We start from the raw sequence: 12,007 nt of genomic DNA, 5'->3' as shown, positions 1-12,007 counted from the left end.
CTAGCCATGTGATAGTTAATGTATTCAGACTCACTCAGGAAGGACCAGCCAATCACTGAGCTTTCAGACATCCCATCCCTCAAAGACGATACCCCAGCCTCCTTACTCAGTCTGGTCTATAAGCTTAAGTCTCAAACTCCCCAGTCTCAATCCCTCACACATTAACTCAGATATTATATTGACACATTTTTTAGGTGTTTTCATGACTATATTTTCATATCCACATCTTATGAACAAGTTCTAACTCTCAATATTTACAATATACATATCTATGCTATACCTTTATTATCGATTGCAGTGGTTCACCACCACATTACTAAGGGCATTTTCGATAAACAATGAACATTGGCATAGACAGTGGTGCCCACATCCCTTGATCAGTTTGTTCAGACATTTATGACACACCTCTGGGGGAGGGGGGGTTAGAAATTAACCTTGTGGGTCAGAGGTTGGGGCATTACCACTGTCAAAAGCCATGTGATAAGCTTTCATTAATGGATCAGAAAATGAATATTAATCCTGATAATTAATTACTTCTGATTCCCTAACTCCAGTACGATCACTTTCCAGGCTTCAAAACTTGTGAATTGTGTTTTATAATAAAAAACAGATTGAGAGTAACTTCCTGGACCCATACACAGGGTCACAGACAGGAATGTGAGTCCAAAATGCAGATAAATGGAAATTAAAAGGTACTATTTAAATCATGAATTTCTTGTTTTCCAAGACTCACACCTTCCCTTAAGAGGCAAAATGCAGCAAGAATATGTACATAGTCGGCTGACTAGAAGAGCACCTCCCAATGTATTGAATAAGGGCAAACACTGTTGTAAGTCATTGGCTATTGGTACTTAAAATTGACACCAGTTGCAGGTCATACATTGGTTTCCTTGACTCAGAGGGAAACAACTTAAACATTTTTGAAATAAAATAAGATCATAAGGCTATAAGAGATAGGAAGATCATTATGCCTTTCAACCTATCAAGTCTATTCCACCATTCAATCATAGCTGATATGTTTCTCAACCCCATTCTCCTGCCATCTCCCCATAACCTATGATCCCCTGACTAATCAAGAACCTATCTTTCTGTCTTAAATATATTCAATGATTTGGCCTCCATTGTCTTCTGCAGAAATGAGTCCCACAGATTCACCCTTCATCTCAGCTCTGAGGCTTCGTACCATCACTCTGAGGCTGTGTCTCGGGTCCTATCAGACTCTATATAGGCCTTTCAGTATTTTGCAAGTTTCAATAAGATCCCTCTCATCCTTCTGAATCCCATCAAGTAGAAACCTGAAGTCCCTAACTGCTCCTCCTATGACAAGCCATTCATCCCCATGATCATTCTTGTAAGCCTCCTCCTCCTCCAATGCCAGCACATCCTTCCTTAGAAGCAGAGCCCAAAACTGCTTGCAATCTGCCAAAAGTAATCTGAATAGATACTTTACGATCACAACAGTATATTCCTGCTCTTGCATTTTAAGCCTTTTAGAATAAATTCTAAAATTGCATTTGCCTTCCCAGCACCCAACTGAACCTGCATATTCACATCAAGAAAATCCTGAACTAGGACTCTGAAATTCCATTGTGCTTCTGATATCCGAAGACTTGCTCCATTTAGAAAATATTCTGCGCTCTACTTTTCCAACCAAAGTGCATAATTCCACACTTGCCACAGTGTTCCATCTGCCACTTCTTCATCTACTCTCCAAGTCTTTCTGCAGCCTCCCTACCTCCTCAACATTATCTGTCCCTCCACCTATCTCTGTTTAACACACATGTTGTTCTGAAACTTGTTGCTACTCTCACTCCCATTTGTAAAACCAATGACGTTTGAAATCTGCATCCTGGTCCTGATCTTCAAATTTCCTTTCAGGCTCAAAATCCAGCATCCGATCTCATGACCCCTAATCCTAAAGGTCAAGGAGTGAATGTAAATCATTCATTGTGTTACTGATGACATTGAATGAAGATTTTGAGGGAGATGAGCCTGAGATGAAAACAAAGAGAAAAACTGAACTCTGTACCAGACAGTAGTAATGTAGGTACTGATAATAAAAGGTTGAAACTACCTTAGCTTCCCTACATCTACAATCCAGGTAGAGTAAAGCAGTTGAGAATGACCAACAGTGACAATACTAAAGGAGAGATGATTTTCTTTGAAGCATCTCTCTTGCCTGTAAGCAATTATTATTGACAATCTTTCACTTCAGTGACTCAGTGACATCATCCTTGGAGCTGGATCCTGTCCAAGTCTCTCTGCTGTACAATCACAATGAAGTTGGTTATCGAAAGCATTGGCTACTTTTCTTATGACAGATCAACAGAATAAAATATGAACAGTCACGGAATGTCCCCAGTCAAAGTGAACACTGCACCTTTGGGAGTCCTGCTGCATGTTTCATCTGCTCCCCACCAACTGAAGCAGTCTGCCCATGGTAGGGGTGATTGGAAGGAAGCAAACAGGTAGTACAGACTGTAACCAATAATGCAGGCATAGGAAATGTTGGCAATTACGATCAGAAGGACCATGGTGACTCCAACACCTTAAAATTGAACAAAGGAAAAAGAGCTTAGAAACAATACTGTTTATTTGAAATAAAATTGTTCTCTTGAATTCAATTGCAATGTATTTCCAACTAGAATATGTTTAATGTAATTTGAGAGAGAAAGACGGAGACAGTGTTTTGAAATAAGGCAGCAATGGTTGACTGATGTTGCTTCTCTCCAGTCTGAACTTATAAAGTTGAAAATAAGCCATCAACTTTATTATCCCTGTTCTTGAATATAAGCACAGGTCATCCTCAGAGTTCAGAAATTATGATAAAGTTACAGACAATTAGGTTCAGAATCTAAACAAGAATTGGACAAGAGAATATTATTCTGTTGTTACAACTATCCCTCTAGTATTGCCATTGTCTTAGTGGGTGTTAGATTTGGTCAGCATTTCCAACAATGTTCAGCTAAAATTGTTGAGTGGATGATCCACCTTGGCCTCATCCGACGGTCGCCAGCATCACAGATGCCAGTCTTCAGCCAAATCAATTCACTCCACTTGGTGTCAAGAAACAGTTAGAGTCACTGCATAGTGCAAGGGATTTGGGCCCTGACAGCGTTACAGCAACAGTACTGAAGAGTTGTGCTCCAGAATTCATCGCCAAGCTCTTACAGTACAGTAAGAACACTGGCGTATACCTGACAACATGAAACATTGACCAGATATGTTCTGGACAAAAAAGCCAATTACTGCCCTAACAGTCCACTCTCTCAATCATCGGAAACAACCTGCTCAGTGACACCCAGCTTGTGTTCCTCCAGGGTCACTCAGTGCCTGGCCTTGGTTTAAACAAAACAGCTGGATTCCAGAGGTATGGTGGAAGTGACAGTCCTTGACATCAAGGCCGCATTTGCCCGTGTGTGGCATCAAGAAGCCTGAGCAAACTGAAATCAATTAGTGTCAAGGGACAAACTCTTCACTTGTTCGAGTCATACCTGGAACACTGAAAGATGGATATGGATGCCGGACGCCAGTTATCTCAGCTCTTGGACATCTCTGGAAGATTTCATCAGGCAAAGTCTTAGGGAGAATTGTAAGGGATAGGATTTATGAACATCTGGATAGGAATAATGTGATCAAGGATAGTCAACATGGTTTTGTGAAGGGCAGGTCGTGCCTCACAAACCTTATTAAATTCTTTGAGAAGGTGACTAAGTAGGTGGATGAGGGTAAAGCGGTAGATGTGGTGTATATGGATTTTAGTAAGGCATTTGATAAGGTTCCCCATGGTAGGCTACTGCAAAAAATACGGAGGTATGGCATTGAGGGTGAGTTGGAGGTTTGGATTAGGAATTGGCTGGCTGGAAGAAGACAGAGGGTAGTAGTTGATGGTAAAGGTTCATCTTGGAGTACAGTTACTAGCAGTGTTCCGCAAGGATCTGTTTTGGGACCATTGCTGTTTGTCATTTTTATAAATGACCTGGAGGAGGGGCTAGAAGGCTGGGTGAGCAAATTTGCGGATGATACAAAAGTCGGTGGAGTTGTTGACAGTGAGGAAGGATGTGGCAGATTACAGCGAGATATAGATAAGCTCAGAGCTTGACAGAAAGGTGGCAAATGGAGTTCAATGTAGGTAAGTGTGAAGTGATTCACTTTGGTAAGAGTAACAAGAAGATGGAGTACTGGGCTAATAGTCGGATATTTGGTAGTGTGGATGAGCAGAGGGATCTTGGTGTCCATGTACATAGGTAAATAGTGCTGTGAAAAAGGCATATGGCGTACTGGCTTTTATTGGTAGAGGAATTGAGTTCCGGATTCCTGAGCTCATGTTGCAGTTGTATAAGACTCTGGTGCGGCTGCATCTGGAGTATTGTGTGCAGTTTTGGTCGCCATACTATAGGAAGGATGTGGAGGCACTGGAACGGGTGCAGAGGAGGTTTACCAGGATGTTGCCTGATATGGTAGGAAGATCGTATGAGGAAAGGCTGAGGCACTTGGGGCTGTTTTCATTGGAGAAGAGAAGGTTTGGGGGTGACTTGATAGAGGTGTACAAGATGATTTGGGGTTTAGATAGGGTTGACCATGAGAACCTTTTTCCAAGTATTGAGTCAGCTATTACGAGGTGGCATAGCTTTAAATTAAGGGGTGGTAGGTATAGGACAGATGTTAGGGGTAGATTCTTTACTCAGTGAGTCGTGAGTTCATGGAATGCCCTGCCAGTAGCAGTGGTGGACTCTCCCTCTTTATGGGCATTTAAACGGGCATTGGATAGACATATGGAGGATAGTGGGCTAGTGTAGGTTAGGTGGGCTTGGATCGGCGCAACATTGAGGGCCAAAGGGCCTGTACTGCGCTGTATTGTTCTATGTTCTAGGTTAGTGTCTGAGGTCCAACCATCTCTAACTGTTTCATCAATGATCTTCCCTCCACCATAAGGTCAGAAGTAGGCATGTTCACAATGATTGCACAATGTTCAGCAATATTCGCAACTCCTCAGATACTGAAGAAGTCCTGAACAATATCCAGGCTTGGGCTGACAAGTGGCAAGTAACACTCCTACCACCCAAATGCCAGGCAATGACCATTTCCAACAAGAGATAATCTAACCACTGCTCCATGATATTCAATGGTGTTACCATCAATGAATACCCCCACAATCAATATCCTTGTTGTCACCATTAACCAGAAACTCAACTGGACTTACTATACAAACACAATGGTGACAAGAGCTGGTCAGAGGCTAGGAATACTGCAGGAGTAACTCACCTCCTGTCTCCCCAAGCTTGTTATCATCTACAAGGCATAAGTCAGGAGTTTAATTGAATATTCCTCACTTGCCTGCTCCAAGAGCACGCCAGAAGTTTGACACCCTCCAGGACAAAGCTGCTTACTTGATTGGCAAAACATCTACAAGCATCCATTCCCTTCACACCGATACACAATTGCAACAGTTTGTGCTACCTACAAGATGCACTGCAGAAATTTACCAAGGCTCCTTTGAAAGCACCTTCCAAACCCATGACCACTTCCATCTAGAAAGACAAGGGCAGAAAATACAGGGGAATACCACTACCTGCAAAAATCCCCTCTAAAATGATCACCATGCTGACTTGGAAATATACCATTGATCCTTCACAGTCACTTGGTCAAAATCCTGGAATTCCTTTCCAAAGGACATTGTAGGGAAACCTACAGCGCATAGACTGCAGAGGTTCTAGAAGGCAGCTCATCACTACTTCTCATGAGTAACTAGCGATAGGCAATAAATGCTGGCCCAGCCAGAGAAAACAAGTTCCTTGAACGAATAAGAAAAAAGCTCATTGAAGAACAATCTCAGCAGGACTTATACATTTAGTGGTAAGGTCTTGGGGTCTGTTGCTGAACAAGAGACCTGAACAAAGAGTGCAGGTTCATAGCTCCTTGAAAGTGGAGTCGCAGGTAGATAGGATAGTGAAGAAGGCTTTTGGTATGCTTTCCTTTATCAGTCAGAGTATTGAGTACAGGAGCTGGGAGGTCGTGTTGCGGCTGTACAGGACATTTGTTAGGCCACTGTTGGAATGTTGTGTGCAATTCTGGTCTCCTTCCTATTGGAAAGATATTGTGAAACTTGAAAGGATTCAGAAGAGGTTTACAAGGATGTTGCCAGGGTTGGAGGATTTGAGCTATAGGCAGAGGCTGTACAGACTGGGGCTGTTTTCCCTGGAGCGTCGGAGGCTGAGGGGTGACCTTATAGAGGTTTACAAAATTATGTGAGGCATGGATAGGATAAATAGACAAAGTCTTTTCCCTGGGGTGTGGGAGTCCACAACTAGAGGGCATAGGTTTAGAGTGAACGGGGAAAGATATAAAAGAGACCTAATAGGCAACTTTTTCTTATAGAGGGTGGTACATGTATGAAATAAGCTGCCAGAGGAAATAGTGGAGGCTGGTACAATTGCAACATTTTAAAGGCATTTGGATGGGCATATGAAAGGAAGAGTTTGGAGGGATATGGGCCAGGTGGGGCTAGATTGGGTTGGGATATCTGGTCTGCATGGAAGGGTTGGACCAAAGGGTTTGTTTGCTGGCTGCACATCTCTATGACTATATACCTTGGCACCATTGATAAGTACCAGAGTTGGTTTTAGCTCCTCCCTCGTTTCCTCAATGTCTATTTCATTTGAGGGTTTAATCCCGCACCTGATGTCCAAGTGAGCATTCTTCAACCTAAAAACTAACCACTGAAACATTGAACTCCATCAACTATTAACTCGCTGGGTCCAGACTGGACCCAATGTGTAGTATGCAGTTTGGTATTTTTTTTTACCAAGGATTGGGAATCAGTGACAGGATCCTTGGTTTGTGTTTTCCAACTTAAACTGAGGGCACAGGTTCAGCTCCAGAGTTCTCACTGCAGCTCATAACTAGCTGCTTTGCTAACCCATATCTTGTGATTTAGCTTTAATTGAATTCAAAGTAGAACAGCAACTGCTGGTGTGAGTTTATCTTCAGCAGGATGTTTTACCAGATGTGACAATGCTTATGTGATCCCCAATAACATAAGAAACTGAGTGTGAATATGATGGGTTTGAAGAGACTGTTAAACATTTGTTACAATTAACTAATGCAAATAAGTGGTACCCTCCTGAGGCAAAATAGCATCTGGGCTGATATTTTACAACAGAATAAGGATAACTTTTCCAAAACAGATATACATGGTTGTGCAGAGGCACATGGAATTAATTTGACAATTATGCACACAGGTAAGACAGAGTTTAAAGATTAATGTTTCAAAATTCAATGTAATGTTTTGAAAGTTTGACAATTTTTCCTGACTTGGTGGATGTATGTCCACCTGGAAAGGTACTCATTGATCTCTGTTGCACTTGTTTGACAACTTGGTTAGTTGCTGCTGGTTGCTATTAATCAACCCTACCACACAACATCATCAGAGGGTTCAACTCTCAATCGCTTCATACATGATTGGTCTGTCATAAATTGTTCAGAGCTGGCTTCTGTTCCTTTATCATGTAATATCATGAGCTGCAATACATTTCTGTGACCTGGGCTGGTTGCATATTTTAGAAACCATTGCTGGTATCCAAAGATTTGTATTTCTAACTCTCACTCTCTGCCCAGTGAGCAATTTTGGAGATTCTTACTTGGGACACCAAATAACCTAAAAATACCACCATTGTGTCAGTGACACTTATACTCATTTTGCTGCTAATTCACCAAACAAATGGGTGATTTAGAGAAGTAATCTGTCACAAGGAAGTAATCTCCCCATACAATATGAACAGCCCTGTTGCTACTTTGCTGAAGAATTGGATGAAATATCATATGGATATAGAGTCTCCCACTGTTTATATATTGCATTTGTGAGTATTGAATATCCCGATTCATCCCTGGATTGTTATGCCAATCATTTTGAACATTCAATACTCATGCGTTCCTGTGGTAACATGGGCATGATTTGAAACTGCGCCCAATGAAAACAATTCACATTGTCCAAAGTATAACATGTCAGCCTTGAGAGCACATTTTATTTCATAGTTTAGGTGATCATGGTGCAGATCAAGATGAATATCTTTGTAGTTTGGATAAGCTGTTCTGTAAATCATATGCAATCATCTTGGCTACCTGGCTTAATTACTACTTCAAAGTTATAACTTTGCCAATTCTTGACTAATTCAATTGCACCATATGTGACTTGTTCTGCATTGGTGGGTGTGGTTTTAATGTCATGATTTGAGACTGCACTTAGATCTGTACATACTGGTAACCATGTATCTGTTAGACTAAATATTTCGGGAAGCCAGTGAGAGTTTGCGCATTGACACTCATTGACAATACATACAATTGTTGATCTGCTGTCTCCACTGAGAGATGGTTTCTCATAGCCTGTACCATGGAACATTACTTGCTCAGGTGCATGTCATTGAGGCCATATAGTGGTTACATGGTAACACCACCTCCGGTGTTGATTTTAGCTTTTATCTTGTATCACACTGCCTTCTCAGGACACATGATATTAAAGAGCTCCTGATTGCTTTCTACTCCCAACACAGAGTGTGAGATTAACATCATGTAAAGCCTGCTCATTTTCTAAAATTTGCCTTTCATTTGGTTGACTCTGAACCTCATTAATGTGGTTGCCTTGGTGCACCTTGGTAACAGTTTCCTTGTTGCTGATGATTTGTTATTACTCTATACTGTCATGTCAGTCGCTTGTTGGTTTAATGTAAGGGCCTGACTTGGCTTTTGGAAACAGATTTCCTGCACATAGCCATGTCCCTTGATGCTTCAGATATCAAAAAATAGAGCATGGACTTTGGAGAAGTGCAACAAACTACTGCTATTGGAGCTTTTGTTGGTAGCAAAATAGTATTGGTAGCACCTAAAGCATGTAATCGTTGCTGGCCTGCTACGACATCTTCATAGATCTGTCTACCCTCAAGTAATAGGTCAAGACTGTGGCCCTTCTTATTGCACAAATGTTTCTTCCAACTGACTTTAATTCATGTGAATGTGATAATCAACTCATTAATATTCTCTGGCCGTTCCTCTTCAGTAAAGTCACACTCATGCCCTTTGCTTTGGCATCCTCCAACAAACTGGTGAATAGTCTCTTGAGGATTCTTGTCTATTTGAAATGATGTCAAGTCTGTTCATCCTGAAGTGAATTCTTATCTTGATCTGCTCTTCAAGATCTTTCCAAATCATATCCAGACTTTTCTGATCCACCCAGAAAAACTGTGCATGTTAATAATGTGAAGCTCCTCCTTGTCAAGTCATAAAATCCCTACGGAGTGGAAGCAGGCCATTCAGCTCATTGAGTCTGCATGACCCTCTGAACAGCATCCCATCCAAAACCAATCTCTTACCCTATCCCTGCAACTCTCCATTTCCCCTCGCTAATCCACCTAACCTACACATCCCTGGACGCTATCAGCAATTTAGCACAGCCAATCCACCAAACATGCATATCTTTGGACCGTGAGAGGAAACCGAAGCACCTGGTGAGACCCATCTGAAATGGGCAGAATGTGTAAAATCCACATAGACAGTTGCCTGAGGGTCAATTCAAACCCAGATCCCTGGCAATGTAAGGCCACTGTACCTCCCTGAGTTCTGACAAGATTTTTAAGAGTTCTTTTCATGGCCTCACCTAGACCTTGATCTGCAAAATAGAACTGCATGAAGTTTTGGAACAGTAAAATCAGTGAAGGTGTTGCTGGATGCCAAATCCATACCAGTTTTGTTGCTATCCATGAGTTGGCCTTTACAAAAACACCAGCTTTTGCTGTGTGTCTCTGATATTTTTGTCTCTCCAAATTATACTGCTCTTTCCTTAAGAACAAAGACGTTTGTAATTGTCATTATGTATTAACTTCCATCAACCGAGCTTTCTAGGATTCAAGTTTTCTGTAATGCACTGGCCTTTGTCATAGCTCAAGGGCATTCTTTAGCATTTTAATTTGTTTTTATTACCAAGGAAATCTTAGAAATGTATTTTACCTTGAAAGAATTTGCATCCTAATGAAAATTAGAAATATGTTCCATTGTTCTCGTGCTGAATGCTCCATCTACAGATGTGTACAATTGTCTGTACTCTGAAAAACTGATGCTGTTTAAGGATAACAAACTTCTCCCTATTCCAAACTGTCTGCTTCCAAAGTCATGCTGGACATCAATTTGTTTTCTAAATATGTACCTCTATGATGTCTTTAAGAGATAGTAACTGCTGTTGCTATGGTGTGAGTTTGCCTCCACCAGGGTGTTTTACCTGATGGGGCAATGCTTTTGTTATCTAACACAATGTCAGAAACTGGGCATGATATTGTGGTATTGGGCAACCCAACAGACATTCATTACATTGCTCAAGCATACACATTTCTGAGCTAGTAGTTTGCTATTAGTTTACAATAGTTGGGCATGTTACTAGTCAAGTTTCCTGGAGACGGTGGTGTAGTGGAGGAGTCACTGGCTTGGTAGTCAAGAAGCTCAGGTTAATGCTCAAGGGACATGGGTTCAAATCTCACCACAGCAACTTGGTACAATTTACAAGGGCAGCACAGTGGCTCAGTGGATCGCTCTGCAGCCTCACAGCGCTAGGGACCTGAGTTTGATTCCGGCCTCGGACGACTGTCTGTGTGGAGTTTGCATAGTCTCCCTGTGTCTGTGTGGGTTTCCTCTAGGTGCTCTGGTTTCCTCCCACAAAACAAAGATGGGTTGGCCATGCTAAATTGTCTGTTGTGTTAGTCAGAGGGAATGTATCTGGGTGGGTTACTCTTTAGAGGGTCAGTGTGGACTTGGTGGGCCAAGGGCCTGTTTCTGCACTGTAGGGAATCTAATCTAATCATTCTTTAAATGATCCAAGGAAAAATTGACTCTGAAAAAACAATGAGATTTGGACTCAACCATCCAGGTGAACTGAACACAATCACAATCACGTGCATTGAATGAATAAGAAACTAAACTAACATCAGTGTTAATCACTGACATATCTTGGTGTAACATAACAAAGTTTTCAAAGAGAATGACAGCAAGGCTCAGATACACTCTCATTTAATCACTCAATTATAACTAGTTTATTAATATGAATTAAACATTAAAATGCATTGAAATTGTTGCTGAGTTTTAATTATTCAATAATCTCTAACCTTGTAACATTGGTACAGATTTCCACACTGCAACAGGCCCGAGGCTGGCAAACTGTCCAAAGGAAGATTCCAAGAAAAATATTGGTATCCCAACAAGACCCAGCATGATTGAGTAGGGAATAAGAAATACACCTGGAAAATAGAATAAAAAGGTGAAACAGGGTCCATGGATGTGAATTCCCAACATACTCTGCAGTTTCAAGTGGATGGTAACAACAACTTTATACTAACAGAGAAACAGGCCTAATCTTTAGAATCTCTCCTCATAACCAAACCCCTAAAATCCAGGTTATCATTCTTGTAAAACCATGTTGTACTCCCTCCAAGGCCAATATATCCTCCCTTAGATGTAGTGCCCAGATCTTCCCACAGTACTTCAATTGTGGTCGAACCAGGGTTTTGTATATCTGCAGCATACTGTCTACATCCTTGTATTCATGTCCTCGAGGTGTAAAGCCAGATTCCATGAGCTTTCTTCATTATTTACTGTACCTGTTTGTGGTACTTTAAAGGTCCATGCACCTGAACCCCCAAGTCTCTTTTGGCATCCATTGTGTTTAACTTTATGCCATCGAGGAAGTATCCAGATCGATACTAGATCGGTCAAAATGGATAACCACACACTTGCTTACAGTGAACTTCATCTGCTACATTTTGCCCAATTACTGAGTCTATCAAGAACCCTCTGCAATTTTATGCTGTTGACTACATTGTCTACAACGCCCCCTAACTTTTGTCATCAGTATATTTGGATATATGATTTTCTATGTTATTATCCTAGTTGTAAATAACAAATATGAATAATTGAGACCCTAACACAGATCCTTACGGGGATACCACTGGTCACATCCTGCAAATTTCAA

General features: G+C 41.3%; 1 pseudogene; it reads right to left on the bottom strand.

Moving 5' to 3' along the window:
• LOC132819992 (sodium- and chloride-dependent neutral and basic amino acid transporter B(0+)-like) overlaps positions 1-12,007 on the bottom strand; it is a 95,246-nt pseudogene that overhangs the window by 30,198 nt on the left and 53,041 nt on the right.

This window comes from Hemiscyllium ocellatum, chromosome 11 (assembly GCF_020745735.1).
Source record: "Hemiscyllium ocellatum isolate sHemOce1 chromosome 11, sHemOce1.pat.X.cur, whole genome shotgun sequence".
Classification (NCBI taxonomy): domain Eukaryota; kingdom Metazoa; phylum Chordata; class Chondrichthyes; order Orectolobiformes; family Hemiscylliidae; genus Hemiscyllium; species Hemiscyllium ocellatum.
This window is presented reverse-complemented; position numbering and strand designations above follow the sequence as displayed.